Source organism: Mus caroli, unplaced genomic scaffold, assembly GCF_978045245.1.
Source record: "Mus caroli unplaced genomic scaffold, Mus_caroli_1 scaffold_19, whole genome shotgun sequence".
NCBI lineage: Eukaryota > Metazoa > Chordata > Mammalia > Rodentia > Muridae > Mus > Mus caroli.
Window position 1 is genome coordinate 47,475,677 of NW_028227274.1, and position 18,342 is coordinate 47,494,018.

Below are 18,342 nucleotides of genomic sequence, written 5' to 3' on the forward strand. Positions count from 1 at the left end.
CAGCAAAGCAGAGACCATGCACTCTAGCCAAGCTCTGCATTTACTGAGCTTCCAGCAAAGATTAAGGGAAGTCAGAATACTTGTCCTGCGTTACTTTTTGAGAATTTATGTCATTTCAAGAAGCTGTGCTTTCCTACTTGTTCAGGGGGAATAAGAAAAAAAGTAAAGAAACCTACACACATGTATGTGGCAGACACCATGGCAATAGCTAAGGACTTTTAATATGTGTGACTATTATTCAGCTTATCACCAGGAAAAAAGTCCATTTGGTTAGGTTTTACATTGATCTGCATAATCTCACAGAAATCTAATATGCACAGAGATGAGGGGACTTTCAGAGAATTAGCAACTTGATAACTAGAAGAATGTGAATCTGAAATGAAATCTGGTTATCACTCCATGGCTTGTGGTCTTGTAAGCAGAAATCCTTTTTGCCTAGGTGGAGGGACACACAGAGTCAGGGAGCCCTTTCAGAGCACTTTGAAATGAGGTCAAGTTACAAACTATCTGGCTTGAGATTCCAGTATGAACAAACATCAGTAGAAGTCAAAGACTTAAGAAAATGAATTATCGCACTGAGACCAGGGGTCATTTGGAAGCTGGAAGAACTTTCTTTGAGGGGGGTGGGTCATCTAATCTCAAGATGGAAACTGCTGAAAGCTAGAAGCAAAGCACATAAGAGCCCAGGGAAGAAGTAGAATGCCAGATGCCTAGTCAACCAAGCACATCTCTGTGAATACTTAAGCAATGGGAGAAAACAAACAAACAAAGCCAGAGAAAGATAACAGTTGTAAACCAATGGAGAAATCATGAGATTCTGAGACTCCAGGATGTACTCATAGGAAGGTATTGGTTCCTCCTTTTCCAGAGCATCTATCCCTAGTAAGAAGTTTTGCCAGCATGGTGCCAGGACATGAAGCTGAGCAGCAAAGGCCAGAAGTTAGACACTTATAAATGACTCCTTGCAGGGGCTTTCCCAGAGAAAATGCCTGATTTGGAGAACATTCCTGACTCACCAAGAGAGACCAGGATGAAGACATCTCAAGAAAAAAAAAAAAAAAGAAGAAGACTGAGGAGGAGAAACAGTTCCCCTTAAATGGTTCCTCTGTACCAGAGAAGCAGATATCTGCCCTGACTAATCCTCCTGTGTTCTATGAGAAAGTCAGTACTACTGTTGTGACTACAGCTGCCTCCTAGACAGTGTTGATGCCTTGACCAATAATTGCAGACAATGCTAAGGGGGTTGATCCAATGCAACACCAGTAGACCAATGGGAAAATGTGTGTAGTTCATGGGAAAAGCATTCCTGCAACCTCAAGTTTTTGGGTTGGGCTTCAGTTCCATGCTGGACAAGCCTGGTTACCTGAGAAGAAAGGAAAAAAAATTGCCCTCTTCCTGCTTCCTGCTTCCTGCTTCCTGCTTCTGGTCTACATATTTCCACCTCCATGACCAGAGGACAGCATGCTGTACCCTAAGTGTGTTCACAGTAACAAGGTCTTAATTAAGAGGCTCCAAGGATAAGGGATAGATCTCTCAAGTTTGGCATTTCTTTACAAAAACAGAGAACAACCCCAAGTACAAAGGGTGGATCTTTTGAGTTGCAAAACCCACTCTTGTGGAGCAGTCTGTAGAGCTGCAGCTGACACCAAGACTGAGGTAAATCTACATCTATGCCTTTGAAGGTGTCTGTTGCAAGATTTTCCCTGTACAATGACATTAGTGCAGAGGAGGCCTGTGATTGGACAAGGGAAAAGGAGGCTGAGCTAAGAGTGGCAGAGACAGAGAGCATCTCAGGAGAGAGGGAGGAAGGAGAATGGAGGCCTACGCGTGATGACTTCATAAGGTTAGAATAATGGGGATAAAGCTTTATCACTATCAATTGGCTCTGAAATTATTGTATTGGCATCTTGTAAATTGTGATTTTATTGATACATAAATCTGATTGATGATAATCATGAGCTTTAAGAGTTTTGATTCTACTGAGTAATTAGGTATTGAGATGGCTGACTGTGGGGTGTGTGGGGCTTTATGTGGTAGTGAGAGGAATTTGGTGGGGGGGGGGTCTGCCAGAGTGTTGTCAGGCAGAAAGACACCAGTGGCAGGAGCCCTGTGGCCCAGTGAGGCCAGAGAGTTGGTGGGTTGAGAGAAGCAGGAGTGCAAAAAGTTGGCTTGGCGGGTTCATTTTTTAATATTTCCCGCAACAGGTGCCCATCTTACCTAGAATTATGGGATATTGTAAGTTAGCTACTCTTGTGTGAAGATAAAAAAGAAAAGAAAAAAAGAGAAGAGAAGAGGAGAGGAGAGGAGAGGAGAGGAGAGGAGAGGAGAGGAGAGGAGAGGAGAGGAGAGGAGGGGAGGGGAGGGGAGGGGAGGGGAGGGGAGGGGAGGGGAGGGGAGGGGAGGGGAGGGGAGGGGAGGGGAGGGGAGGGGAAAGGGGGAGGGAAAGGGAAAGGGGGAGGGGAAGGGAAAGGGGGAGGGGAAGGGAAAGGGGGAGGGGAAGGGAAAGGGGGAGGGAAAAGGAAAGGGGGAGGGGAAGGGGAAGGGAGAGGGGGAGGGGAGGGGAAGAGGAAGGGGAGGGGAGAGGATGGGAAGGGGAGGGGAGGGGAGGAGGAAGGGGGAGGGAAAGGGGAAGAGGAAGGGGGAGGGGAAGGAAAGGGGAAGGGGAAGGGGAAGAGGAAGGGGGAGGGAAAGGGAAGGGGAAGAGGAAGGGGAAAGGGAGGGGAGGCAAAGCAAAGCATTCTGTGTGTTTTGCTGCAAGCAGGTCCTGGGGCAGGAATATGACATCTCCAGATGTAACAATGACTTGTCCCTTCACCAGCACAACAGAGGTCATAGCCAGTTCAGCAGTCAACTGTAAAGACTTAGCTTGTGCCTATAGCTTCTACATGTCCTCTTCCCTGGGTTGTATTATGTTGTTAGTGTTTAGTACTTGGGTTTGTTTTCTGTTTATGTAAAATCTGGGAGGGGAGGAAGGAAGGAAGACAACTTCAGTAGAAGTTTAAGAAACCACAGGTATTTGCCATGAGAACTTTCTTTCTTGATAGAGGCAAAGAAGCAGCTTTAGAGGAATCTCTAGAAAGGACCTGGAGATTGGACATCTCTCCTGTGGAGCAGCTCTGAACTGAGGAAGCTATTTTTCCATTACTTGGTCTCCCCTCTTCTCTTCCATTCTGCATCGCTGCTTGCTTCTGGAGGCACAAGATGGGGACTCCATGTTCCAGCTCCCTCCTTTGAGGGCCCTACAGCACTTTGGAGTCTCCATGTTTCATGGAGGCAGCAGCTTTCTTACAGAATGACTGCTTAGATGTTCAGATCTTTCTCAACATCCTCTGTTCATTTGTTTTTTCATCTCCTTCAGCCCACACACATGAGTGTACCTCCAAGTGATTATCAGAAGATAGCTCACAACAACCACTTGATCCACACTCAAGTGGAACCTTTAGCACATAAAAAAATCTCCAGCTTCACTGGGTTTTAAGGTCTTTATTCTAAACTCCCAACACCACTTATCTTCTACCTTTTTTTAATGCTTCTTATTAAAACCAAACTCACTACTCCATAACAAGAAGCAAAAGACAAGATGTGCTGGGACAAAGAGAAAAAGAGGACAGAAAAGCAAGTTTAAAGATCTGAGAGTGTCTCCTTTGCTGGCAGAGCCCAAAGATAAGGTGTGTGTGTGTGTGTGTGTGTGTGTGTGTGTGTGTGTGTGTGTGTGTTTCTCTATGTGTGAGAGAGACAAAGACACAGGGAAAGACAGAGAGCCAAAGAGAGGCTGATATCTGCAGCACATTTGAGATGCAGGTGCTGTCAATGTGAACAAATGCATCCTACGTGCACATAAATAAGGAAGTGGCCATTTAAGGTGAAGGAAATTTGTTGTATAACCTGCCTATGTCAAGGCTTAGATATATTTACCAAATCAGTCTTAACCACTCAGTAAACATTTATAAAACTAGAAAGCATCTCCCTTTATGCCATAAGAACTTCAATTCCTGAAGGTCTAGCTTACTCTGTTCCCCTTGACCTATGTGGTTTTTCTCCTTCCCTCTAGCAAGCAACTCAACCAAATAAGGTTTGAAACTGCTCGTGGACTTTCATATCCCCCTCAGTCCTTTCTTCCATTTTCATAAATAATCAAGTTGACAATACTGATGATCCATGTTAAAAAATAAATTAGCATTCTTACCTACACAGCTGGCCTGGATTGTTACTCATCCTTGTTTCTCTGAGTCAAGAAACTGATCTATATGTAGATGTAAAAATCTCCATATATTACACTGACATTCTTAAATGGGCACAAACTTGGCCTATGAAAGCACATCCAGCAATAAGGCCATCTTCAGCTAAAAGGTTAATTATTTTAGCAGCTGCAGTCTGCCCTCCTGGGCATATCTCAGAACTGAAGACCTATTACACAAGGGACAATCTCATTGAGCATGCAGACTTGATAACCTCGTTAGGAACTTCGTGTGAAGAGCCACTATTCAAATGGGGTCAAACGGACCACAGAGGTAAGGGGGGGGCGGGGAGCAGGCAAGTGTGAAGCTGCTGTGGGGTAATCTGTGTGTGGCTGGAATCATTTGGGGATGTTGAATACTATGAGAGCTGTTGCTTGGCACTGGGCAGGGGTTAATGAAAGCACCCAGTGTGGAGTCTTTAGTCTAAAGATGCTGAACACCTACCCTGGTGAACTAAGGGGATTTTGGCAAAGAGCTATGCAGGGTCAGCCAGACTGCTGACCAAAGCTGTCAGAGAGGCCAAGCTGGAGGCGTCTGAGAAAGAGCTTAATTATCCAGCTTTTGTCATTAGAAGGGAGCTAAGCAGCAGGAGGATTGCTGGACCACCAATTAGGTTCCTTAGGAGGTTATTCAGTTAAAGATCAGAAGTAGAGGTAAAGCAAGGTCTGGAGAAGGCAACATCAAAGGGCCTTTTGGCCAAAAGGGGGTTCCCCTCCCCACTGTGAACCAGGCCATTCCCATGACCCAACATTTCCTAAGTCTTAGTTTTCTGTGTCACCAAGGTCCTGGTGTTTCTCAGAGAAGAATGGTGTTAACTTGTGATACCCCCTGGACAGCCGCATTTTAAGATCTTTTACTAAACATCGAATTTTGCTACCAAATGATACTCTTATGACAATATCTTCTAAGAAACTCAGACTGTAATCAAAGCCTGTTTTCTAACAGCTGACCTCATCAAAGTTCACAGAAAAAAAAATGCTGGAAGAAGGACTGCTTGAGACATTTCAGGCAAGATATTTCCCTTAATGGTCTACTTCAGTTATGTTATCAGAGAAACCCTTTTCCATGCCCTGAAAATATCCTTAGTCCCTGAGAGTAAGAGCTTGAATAATTAAGCATTTTACAACTACAAGGATCCATCTGTCAGTCACTGTGGTAGAAGGCATTTTGCAGAACCTTCTAAAGTTGTGACTGTTCAACTCTTAAGAGGATTTCATTTTTAACTGTAGCATTAACTACAGACACTTCTTAGCTCAATGCAATGAACTGGAAATGTAGATCATAGTTAATCACACAAACATACCTGAAGATACACATTTCATACCTGAGTTGCACAAAGAATCCTAGCTCAGAAAAATGCTAGAATCTAATGTCTTCTTCCAGCGCACACCTTTGTTTGGAAGATAAGTTTATATCTATTCTAGACAAAATAGTCTAGAATTTTAAAGAAAATTATTACATTTATTTATGTTTGTGTGCCTGAGTGTGTATGGATGCTTGCACATACCATGGTACTTATGTGTTAGTCAGAGGACAACTTACAGAAGTCGATTCTCTCCTTCTACCATAAGAATCCTGAGTACACTCAGCTATTAAAAAGAATGAATTTATGAAATTCCTAGCCAAATGGATGGACCTGGAGGGCATCATCTTGAGTGAAGTAACACAATCACAAAAGATCTCACACAATATGTATTCACTGATAAGTGGATATTAGCCCAAAACTTAGGATACCCAAGATATAAGATACAATTTGCTAAACGCATGAAACTCAAGAAGAATGAAGACCAAAGTGTGGACACTGTGCCCCTTCTTAGAATTGGGAACAAAACACCCAGGGAAGGAGTTACAGAGACAAAGTTCGTAGCTGTGATGAAAGGATGGACCATTTAGAGACTGCTGTATCCAGGGATCCGTCCCATAATCAGCTTCTAAACGCTGACACCATTGCATACACTAGTAAGATCTTGCTGAAAGGACCCAAATATAGCTGTCTCTTGTGAGACGATGCCGGGGCCTAGCAAACACAGGAGTGGATGTTCACAGTCAGCTATTGGATGTATCACAGGGCTCCCAATGGAGAAGCTAGAGAAAGTACCCAAGGAGCTAAAGGGATCTGCAACCCTATTGTTGGAACAACATGATGTACTAACCAGAACCCTGGAGCTCTTGTCTCTAGCTGCATATGTATCGAAAGATGGCCTAGTCGGCCATCAATGGAAAGAGAGGCCCATTGGACTTGCAAACTTTATATGCCCCAATATAGGGGAATGCCAGGGCCAAAAGAATGGGAATGGGTGGGTAGGGAAGTGGGGGGCGCTATGGGGGACTTTTGGGATAGTATTGGAAATGTAATTGAGGAAAATATGTAATAAAAATATTAAAAAAAAAAAAAAAAAAGAATCCTGAGTACAGAACTCAACTCATCAGCTTAGCCATAAATGTCTTTACCTGAGCCAGTTATCAAAAATAAACTATTTTAGCTATAAACATTAATTTCCCTATTAATTATCTGATATTAAACATTTTCTTTGAATTAGAAAATGTACACTGTAAACTTTTGGGTTTTCATTAGCAGATATTTCTTTTGCAATATGTTTAATGATTATAAAAATGTGCATTAAAATTAATTTATTAACAGTAAAATTAATGTTTTCCTTTTAATTTTTCATAGTTTCCAGTTAACACTTAATAAAATAGATGCAAGATCCTGGAATTTATGAGTATACAATACATTCTGTTTTGAATAAGCTCTTTTTTTAAAGTGTGTATGTGTATAATATGTCTGTATGTGTAATGTATCTCTCTCTGTGTATGAGATGTTCTGTGTGGGTATATGTCTGTGTATGTGATATGTCTATGTATATGTGTGATGTGTCTGTGTGTATAAGTCTATGTGTGAGAGAGATGTTTCTATGTGTGTGTTTGTTTATGATATGTCTCTGTGTGTAATGTGTCTTTCTGTGGATGTGAGAGATCTTCTATGTGTGTATATTTTATGTCTGTGTAGATTATGTGTGATAGGTCTATGTATGTGTGTGAGTGGTCCACATATGTGTTCCTCTATTATGAGTTGTTTTTACCAAAGATAAAAATATAGTTTTCTTCCAAGGTGGTTTGGGTAGCAAAAGCTAAACCCAATTTGTTGAGTAGAGCTCACAATGGACTGGCATTTGGGTGAGAAGGGATGCTAGTCATTGCACATCTCACTAAAAATCATCTCTGGATATTTGTTAGGACCAGGATGTAGAGTGTGGCTCTATATTCTTCATCACCATCCCAGAGGTTTTATGTGCACACAGATAATGAGCAGGGATGTATCAGCTGGACCCAGAACAATAGCTCAATATAATACATGCCACTTGGTGGATTAACAATTTGTAAGGTATTTTCCATCTTTCTGTAGAACACAAATGAACTTATTTTTGTCTCATTTAAAATGATTTCTCTCTTGGGGCTGAAGAAATGTTTAGCACCTTAAATCCTAAGATCTTTGCTTCTCTGATTATTTTATCAAGAAATTAAGGTAAACCACTAGAGTAATTGATAAAAGAGCCACAGTTCATATAGCGACCCTGTGTAACTCTTCTCCCTTTGCATTAACGTTCCAATAGGCTTCACCTTCCATGCATACACATACACATCAAGTCAACACAATAGTCACCCCCATCATATCTATAAGAGAGACATGAGTGCCTGAAAGCGAAAGCATGGGATTTTTCTCCCTAAATATACATACGTATAATAGTGCTAAATTTATAAATTAGGTACAATGAGAGGTTAACAGAAATAAGTAAAAGAATAACTATATAAATAGTAAAATTCCAAGTATCACTACTATTGCATTTTAGATCTAGTTCTGAGTAAAACTGAGGGCTGAATAAGAGGGCTTTCCTACCACCACAGTTGATCTTATGACTAAGACAAAGAAGTAATAAGGTGCATGGGGTGTTTATACCAGATAAAGAGGTACTTTGTGTTCTGGGTTGGGATGGAAAAGGACAGTGCAAAACTTTGTTCTTATGCTTCCCAGCACGACACACATTTGAAAATCTATGAATTATTTATTTTTTGGAAATTTCCAGAATTAAATAATTTCTCCCCGCCCCCCCCCCCACACACACACCTTATATTTTTGACTGCAGTTGGCCATCTGTTGTGCGCAGAGTGAACTGGTAAGTCTATGTTCTATAATCCTGTCAGTAAGGCTCTGTTTCACTGTATTTGTGTGTGCACGTGAGCATTGCACAGCAGCAATTGCATGTTTCCAAACGCCTTGTTTGTGTCTGTGAGCAGCCAGGGTGGCAATACCTCATGGAACTACGGAGTGATGTAAGGGCGTACCCAGGGGAGTAGAACAAAATCCTACACACCTTCAGCTACTGCAGATTGACTCACAGAGAAACATTTTGTTGTGGCCATCAAGGTAGTTTTGCTTAAATACATTAATAGATTTGTTTTTATTCCTTAAGGCGAGGGTTGAAGTTAATCTCCAAATACATGTTACTGCCTGAAAGTTTTATACTAATCTGTCTTGGTATATGACAGTACTTGTTAGAGATGCTCATTCTAATAAGGAAATGTCCCCTCAGAACCTGCCAGTTCTTATCTTGTCTAATACCTCTGTAATGACCTCTAGAGAACACCACAACACAATAACTGTTGTAATTAGGGACCGTTCAGAATTTGGTAAATTTAGGCATGGCAAAATGGTTGTATACTCAGGCTTTTGTTAACAATAAACTAACAGTTTTAATGAAATAAAATTTAAACGCTATTTATGCTACATTAAAAAAAAAACTTTAAAAGTCACTCATTAAGTTATATAAAAATAAAAACCAGCCGGGCGTGGTGGCGCACGCCTTTAATCCCAGCACTCGGGAGGCAGAGGCAGATGGATTTCTGAGTTCGAGGCCAGCCTGGTCTACAAAGTGAGTGCCAGGACAGCCAGGGCTACACAGAGAAACCCTGTCTCGAAAAACCAAATAAATAAATAAATAAATAAATAAATAAATAAATAAATAATAAAAAATAAAAACCAAAAAAGAAAGATATTTAAAACAAAATTAAAATTGAATTCCTATAATCACGTAACAGGATGGATGCTTGATCCCCAGGGCCTCAGAGATCCAAGAAGAAGATGAAGGTTGCAACATTATGCCCAGCTGAGGAGATGGTTGGCTAACAGTTGTCCCTCCCTGTGTGTGAAGGCAACCTCAACGTGCAAAGGCAACTATCGTAAAGCCACCTCAGTCTTGCCTTATGCCTGGTCTGAATGCACAGGTTCCTCCCAGTCACACAGTGCCCAAATGCATGTACTAGCTGAGCTTTCTGGATTACATGGAATTTTCTACAGTCTTCAGATCTAAAGAAACAAACAAAACAAAAAAAGTCGCACAACAAAGGCATTCTTGCCCTGTGACTTCCTAAAGCACAGACAAATTCTGTGGGGGGAAAAAATCCAAACAGTCAGACTTTAAAACTACCTATTATACTTTTTTCCCCCCAAAGTCAGTTTTTAAAGCACGAATTTTGGAGAGAGTGTTAGAATCTCATTTGGAGCTCACTGTGATGTGGTGTTTTAATTTGAAAAGGGGAATAACTTGAGAATCAGCTGAAAAACTATTAGAATTAATCTTTATAAAAGCTCAGTAAAAATGTCTAGTTACAAGGTCCCTTTTAAAAATCACCTTCCCCAAGCCAACAAAAACTAGTTAGAGAATGAACTGGAATAATAACTCACCTTTACAACAGCAATAAAAATACATCTCCTAACAATAATCTAAACAGGGATATCTGTAATTTATTAGAATAAAGACATAAAGTTTGCTAAAGAATATGATATATGTGGGAGCCAAGGCAAATGTGGTGGTTAATATTGTTAACAGGACCTATAGTTACCTATAGTTACGCACACCTCTGTGTGTGCCTGTGGGGTATTATCTGGATTGGGTTAATTGAAATGGGAAGACCCTCTCTAACTATGGGGAGAGCCTTCCCATTAGTTGGGATCGTGAGCTAAATGAAAGGGATAAGTGAGCTGATTATGAGCGTCTATTGCCCACTGCTTCCTCGTTGCAAGCATGATATTACGGCTGCCTCAAGCCCCTTACACTATTAAACAAAATAAAGCCTCCTTCCCTAAATTTCTTTGCTTGACATATTTCTCTCTCAGCAACAGGAAAAGTAAGTCAATATGAGTAGGGTAGAGATAGAGGCTTAGTCTCATTAACAGGTAAATTTTTCTAAATCAATTTACACTTTACACATTTCATGTGATTTAATCAAAGTCTCAGAGATATAATTTTCTTAACCTTTCCAAAAAAAGTTAAAGTTATCTGGAAGAATAGGCAAACAAAAAATATAAACAAACAAACAAAAGATTAAGAGAATAGTTGTGGGTCAGGGGACTCTGAGAGACATCCAAAACAAGATAGGCCTTTGCTGTTGCCCTTGGTTACCTTCTAAAACTTAAAGGTAAGACCCTATTGCTGAACAAACCATGTACCTTAGACACAGCATTTGAAGGAATCCAGCTAAAAACTGACCTAAAAGCCTCCTTCCCTGGGGACTAGATTTGATTGTATCATAAGATGTTATATAAGCTGCCATGTCAAAAAAAGCTACCAATAGTCCTACTCAGCTATAAAGCTTAGAATCCACAAGAATAACCCTATGAAGATATCTCTAAGAGTGCTGTAGTGGCCACTTATATCTTAGGGGTTACCAACACCCTTGTAATTGGACTTAAGGCTTATTTAATATAAGGAAAGGCATACTTAATACTGTAAGCCTAACCAATTACCTGTGGCTGAGAAGTTCGTGGACCCTAAAGGAGAACCTACACCTGCCATTGCCAGTATAATTTCTACTGCATTCTAAGTCCCTAACCTTATATTTGCAGATAAATGTAGTTCTCAACCCTCATCAAAAAAGCTTCACAAAAAAAGCATACCACAGACCATCACAGAAAACCACAACTGGTCAACATGTAGAGAATAACCAACTGTGGACTGGCCAACTACAATAGGTATAGCTACAACACAACCCTTATACCTAAAACTCAGGGAAAATCTTGAAGAGGATGAAGACTGTAGGAGCTAGAAGACCATGGCTCTTGCTATGAGATGGTGTCTTCAATATATGACAGAGAGGTGTGCCCATGAAGTCTCAACAATTTAGTCTCAACCAGCACAATGGCATGCCAACAGAGATGGAGAAAGCTCAAAAGGACCAACCCCTAGATGCAGAGATACAGGAAACTAATAGTTACTGAAAAATCCAGATTCCATTCCAGAACAGTCTAGCAGACATTCAATATGAGACAAGCATCACATTTCAAATGTTCTAATATTAACATTTTTATAAAATAGAAAGTGATATTAATTTTAAGGCTATTATAGTATAAACATTCATATAATATTATTATACCATATTATACCATATTTACTATATCTAAAATATTGTCATTTCAATGTGTCTTAAACATTAACAATCATTAAAGACATAATTTATACTTTTTGTTTGTTACTGTGCTATGTATTTGAAATTCAGTATGTAGTCTACATTTGCATCATATCTTAGTTTGGATCTAGGCATACTTCAGATCAGGCACAGAGTGGCTTCTACACTGGACAATGTGAGCATAGAGAAAGTTAACATGTGGTAAAAGAAGTGCCATGAACCCAGCAAATGCCATTAAATCACTTCTTCTTTGAATAAGGGATAGAAAATTTCAATTTGAATTTATGAACATTTGCACAAGACAAAAGAGTTAAATGCTTTAAAACATCAGAACTAGAGACTATTTAAGTGACTTTTCACCAACTTTATTATAAAAACAAAATTCCCCCAACATTAAAAGCAATATAAGAAGTCTTAAACATTTGACCAACTTACCTGATTTCATAAAATTTCAAAGCTTGTTCATGTTTGAGATCAATTGACAACTGGTTAAAAACAAATATTTGCCATAAATGGTAAATAGGGTTTTTAATAATTTTGAGAAAATGGAAGCCACAGCCCTGATCTAGGAAGAGCCCAAGAGATAAACAGACAAAGCAAAGGAACAGACAATTTAGAAAAGAAAATAATTAAATATCAAGCAAACAAGCAGAGTGAAGGACAGGTCCACCTCACAAGTAATCCTAGAAATGTAAATTTACATAAGATTGTTTAGCGTCCGTTCCTTTCCTTCCCAACCATGCCCATCTTCTCTCCTTTCTGACACAACTACTGTAGGTGACTGTGATTAACAAATGATGTGACATCGAATCTCCGCCAGGGGGAAGAACTCTAGGCATCAATGGACTTAGAATTGACTGTATTAGAATGTCTGAATTATTTAGCACTCAAAGAGAAACACAGAAGTGAAAAGATCTGCAGCATAACTATGTGAAAGCGACCTTAGACATCTATAAAACTGAAAAAGAATAAAACTGAAGATGCCCCATGTCTTAGTCAGGGTTTCTATTCTTGCACAAACTTCATGACCAAGAAGCACGTTGGGAGGAAAGGGTTTATTTATTCAGCTTACATTTCCACATTGTTCTTCATCACTAAAGAAAGTCAGGACTGGAATTCAAGCAAGTCAGGAAGCAGGAGCTGATGCAGAGGCCATGGAGGGATGTTACTTACTGGCTTGCTTCCCCTGGCTTGCTCAGCTTGCTTTCTTATAGAACCCAAGACTACCAGCCCAGGGATAGCACCACCCACAAGGGCTGCTTTCCCCTTGATCATTAATCGAGAAAATGCCCCACATCAGGATCTCATGGAGGCACTTGCCCAACTGAAGCTCCTTTCTCTGTGATAACTCCAGCCTACATCAAGTTGACAAACAAAACCAGCCAGTACACCCCACAAAGCAAGGTATGGCTGCTTTACAGATCTTCCCAGCCTAGCATCAAAGGTGACCTCAGCTTCTCAACTGATTCAGTGTCTAACAGCAAAAGCAATACCAAGAGGATCACAGAGATCTTCTCCAACACATAGTTTCAACAGTAAAAGTGTCAACTAAACCTTAATTCATCAAACATAACGACATAACAAATTCCCAAACAGCACCTACTATGTGCCTGGTCATATTCTGTCCTAGGCCTCAGAAGAACTTTAAGTTGTAAGTTTTAAAAAACTCATTTCATCAGCAGGCTTAAGTGACATTTTTAAAGGACACCTTGTTAATGAGAACATGGATGCACTACATGTCTTGTCCATAACAGACTTACTGTGTTAATAAAGAGGCTAAAATTTTGTTTAATATTTAATAAAATCATAGTGGGTTTTTTCTTTTTTTTTTAATTCTTGACAGTTTCATGCACATATATAATGAATTTTAGTACTTTTTACTTACACTTCCTTTGTTCTTCATCCCCTGCCCATCCTTCTGTGTACAACCTCTGCATTTAATTAGAGTTACTTGTACACATGTGGGTGGGACTATATTTCCTAGAGCATAGGCAACTTCTCAGTGGCTATAACACTGACAGAATTGATAGGCCACCCTCGACCAACCATTGTCAATAGTTCCTTAAGGAGGGACTTTCTTCCATTCATAAAAATATTGAGGGCTCCAATCTTGTGAGGGTCTTATGCAGATAATCACAAGTACAGAGAGTTTATAGACACAATGGCTGTGTCTTGTTGAAAAGATACCTTTTTGATGCATATTTCCCATTTTCAGGATCTTATACTCTCTTTTATTAGATATTTTCTTTGTTTACAATTCAAATGTTATCCCCTTTCCTAGTTTCTCCTCCAAAAATTACCCATCTCCTCCCCCTCTCCCCCTCCCCCTGCTCCCCAAACCACACACTCCCATTCCTGGTCCTGGCATTCCCCTATACAGGGGCATAGAGCCTTCACAGGACCAAGGACCTCTCCTACCCTTGATGACCAACTAGGCCATCCTCTGCTACATATACAGCTAGAGCCACAAGTTCCACCATGTGTTTTCTTTGATTGATGGTTTAGTTCCAAGGAGCTCTGTGGGTACTGGTTAGTTAATATTGATGTTCATTTGGGGCTTCAAACACCTCCAGATCCTTGGGTACTTTCTCTAGCTCCTTCACTGGGAACCCAGTGCTCCATCCAATGGATAATTGTGAGTATCCACTTCGGTATTTTCCAGGCACTGGCAGAGCCCCTCAGGAGACAGCTATATCAGGCTCCTGTCAGCAAGTTCTTGTTGGTATCTGTCATAGTGTCTGGGTTTGGTGATTGTTTATGGGATGGATCCCCAAATGGGGCATCTCTGAATGGTTGTTCCTTCAGTCTCTGCTCCGAAATTTGTCTCTGTAACTCCTTCCCTGGGTATTTCATTCCCCCTTCTAAGAAGGATTCTGAGCTTCTGGGCTAATATCCACTTATCAGTCAGTGCATTATCATGTGTGCTCTTTTGTGATTGAGTTACCTCACTCAGGATGATAACACCCAGACCCATCCATTTGTCTAAAATTTTCATAAATTCATGTTTTTAATAGCTGAGTTGTACTCCATGGTGTAAATGTACCACATATTCTGTATCCATTCCTCTGTTGACGGACATCTGGGTTCCTTCCAGCTTCTGGATATTATAAATAAGGCTGCTATAAACAGAGTGGAGCATGTGTCCTTGTTACATGTTGGAGCATCTTCTGGGTACATGCTCAGGAGTGGTATTGCTGGATGTTCCGGTAGAACTACGTCAAAATTTCTGAGGAACCACCAAAGTGATTTCCAGAGTGGTTGTACCAGCTTGCAATCCCACCAATAATGGGGGAGTGTCCCTCTTTCTCCACATCCTCGCCAACATCTGCTGTTACCTGAATTTTTGATCTTAGCCATTCTGACTGCTGTAAGGTGGAATCTCGGGGTTGTTTTGATTTGCATTTCCCTGATGATTAAGGATGTTGAACATTTTTCAGGTGCTTCTCAGCCATTCAGTATTCCTCGGGTGAGAATTCTTTGTTTAGCTCTGAGCCCCATTTTTAAATAAGGTTACTTGATTTTCTGGAGTCCAACTTCTTGAATTCTTTATATATATTGGATATTACCCCCTATCTGATTTAGGATTGGTAAAGATCTTTTCCCAATCTGTTGGTTGTCTTTTGGTCTTATTGAGAGTGTCCTTTGCCTTACAGAAACTTTGCAATTTTAGGAGGTCCCTAAGATTCTTGATCTTACAGCACAAGCCATTGGTATTCTGTTCAGAAATCTTCCCCCTGTGCCCATATCTTCGAGGCTCTTCCCCACTTGCTCCTCTATAAATTTCAGTGTCTCTGGTTTTATGTGGAGTTCTTTGATTCACTTAGACTTGAGCTTTGTACAAGGAGGAAAGAATGGATCAATTCACATTCTTCTACATGCTAACTGCCAGTTGAGCCAGCACCATTTGTTGAAGATGCTGTCCTTTTTCCACTGGATGGTTTTAGCTTCCTTGTCAAAGATCAAGTGACCATAGGTATGTGGGTTCATTTCTGGGTCTTCAATTCTGTTCCACTGATCTACCTGTCTGTCACTGTACCAGTACCATACACTTTTTATCGCAATTGCTCGGTAGTACAGCTTGAGGTCAGGAATGGTGATTCCATCAGGGGTTCTTCCTATGTTTTTTGTTATTCCAGATGAATTTGCCCTTTCTAACTCTGTGAAGAATTGAGTTGGAATTTTGATGAGGATTGCATATAATCTATAGATTGCTTTTGGCAAAATAGCCATTTTTACTATATTAATCCTGCCAATCCATGAGCATGGGAGATCTTTCCATCTTCTAAGATCTTCTTTGATTTCTTTCTTCAGAGACTTGAAATTCTTATCATACAGATCTTTCCCTTCCTTAGTTAGAGTCACGCCAAGGTATTTTATATTATGTGTGACTATTGTGAAGGGTGTTGTTTCCCTAATATCTTTCTCAGCCTGTTTATCATTTGTGTAGAAAAAGGCCATTGACTTGTTTGAGTTAATTTTATATCCAGCTACTGCACTAAAGTTGTTTATCAGGTGGAATATTTGGGGTCACTTTTATGTACTATCATATCAACTGCAAAAAGTGATATTTTGACTTCTTTTCCAATTTGTATCCCCTTAATCTCAGTTTGTTGTCTAATTGCTATGGCTAGGACTTCAAGTAGTATATGTAATAGGTAGGGAGAAAGTGGGCAGCCTTGTCTAGTCCCTGATTTTAGTGGGATTGCTTCAAGTTTCTGTCCATTTAGTTTGATGTTGGCTACTGGTTTGCTGTAGATTGCTTTTATTATGTTTAGGTATGGGACTTGAATTCCTGATCTTTCCAAGACTTTTATCATGAAGGGGTGTTGGATTTTGTCAAATGCTTTTTCAGCATCTAATGAGATGATCATGTAGTTTTTGTCTTTGAGTTTGTTTATATAGTGGATTATGTTGATGGATTTCCATATATTAAACCATCCCTGCATCCCTGGGATGAAGCCTACTTGATCATGATGGATGATTATTTTAATGTGTTCGGATTCGGTTTACATGGATTTTATTTAGTATTTTTGCATCGATATTGATAAGGGAAATTGGTCTGAAGTTCTCTTTCTTTGTTGGGTCTTTATGTGGTTTAGATATCAGAGTAATTGTGGCTTCATAGAATGAATTGTGTAGAGTCCTTTCTGTTTCTATTTTGTGGAATAGTGTGAGGAGAATGGAATTAGGTCTTCTTTGAAGGTCTGATAGAACTCTGCACTAAACCCATCTGGTCCTGAGCTTTTTTTACTTGGGAAACTATTAATGACTGCTTCTATTTCTTTAGGGGATATGGGACTGTTTATATCATTGATCTGATTCTGATTTAACTTTAGTACCTGGTATCTGTCTAGAAATTTGTCCATTTCATCCAGGTTTTCCAGTTTTGTTGAGTATAGCCCTTTGTAGTAGGATCTGATGATGTTTCGAATTTCCTCATGTTCTGTTGTTATATCTCTCTTTTCATTTCTGATTTTGTTAATTAGGATACTGTCCCTGTGCCCTCTAGTTAATCTGGCAAAGGATTTATCCATCTTGTTGATTTTCTCAAAGAACCAGCTCCTGGTTTGGTTGATTCTTTGAATAGTTCTTTTTGTATCCACTTGGTTGATTTCAGCCCTGAGTTTGATTATTTCCTGCAGTTTACTCCTCTTGGTTGACTTTGCTTCCTTTTGTTCTAGAGCTTTTATGTGTGCTGTCAAGCTGCTAGTGTATTCTTGCTCTAGTGTATTCCTCCTTCTTTTTGGAGGTATTCAGAGCTATGAGTTTTCCTCTTAGGACTGCTTTCATTGTGTCCCATAAGTTTGGATATGTTATGGCTTCGTTTTCATTAAACTTTAATTTCTTTCTTTGTTTCTTTATTGACCAAGTTATCATTGAGTAGAGTGTTGTTCTGCTTCCACAGGAATGTTGGATTTCTATTATTTATGTTGTTATTGAAGATCAGCCTTTGTCCGTGGTGATCAGATAGGATGCATGGGATGATTTCAATATTTTTGTATCTGTTGAGGCCTGTTTTGTGACCAATTATAGGGTCAACTTTGGAGAAGGTACAATAAGGTGCTGAGAAAGGTATATCCTCTTGTTTTAGGATAAAATGTTCTGTAGATATCTGTTAAATCCATTTCTTTCATAACTTCTGTTAGTTTCAATATGTCTCTGTTTAGTTTCTGTTTCCAGGATCTGTCCAATGATGAGAGTGGGATGTTGAAGTCTCCCACTATTATTGTGTGAGGTGCAATGTGTGCTTTGAGCTTTACTAAAGTTTCCTTAATGAATGTGGACACCCTTGCATTTGAAGCATAGATATTCAGAATTGAGAGATCATCTTGGTAGATTTTATCTTTGATGAGTATGAAGTGCCCCTTCTTATCATTTTTGATAACTTTGGGTTGGAAGTCGATTTTATTTGATATTAGAATGGCTACTCCAGCTTATTCTTTTGGACCATTTGATTGGAAAATTGTTTTCCAACCTTTTACTCTGTGGTAGTGTCTGTCTTTTTCCCTGAGATGGGTTTCCTGTAATCAGCAAAATGTTGGGTCTGTTTGTGTAGCCAGCCTATTAGTCTATGTCTTTTTATTAGAGAATTGAGTTCATTGATATTGAGATATTAAGGAAAAGTAATTGTTGCTTCCTA

The 18,342-nt window shown here is 39.8% G+C and overlaps 1 pseudogene; it reads left to right on the plus strand.

The window, feature by feature from the left end:
• The first annotated feature begins 643 nt into the window (after nt 1–643).
• On the plus strand, nt 644–1,521 carry LOC110284487 (developmental pluripotency-associated protein 4 pseudogene; annotated as a pseudogene).
• The last annotated feature ends 16,821 nt before the right edge of the window (nt 1,522–18,342 follow it).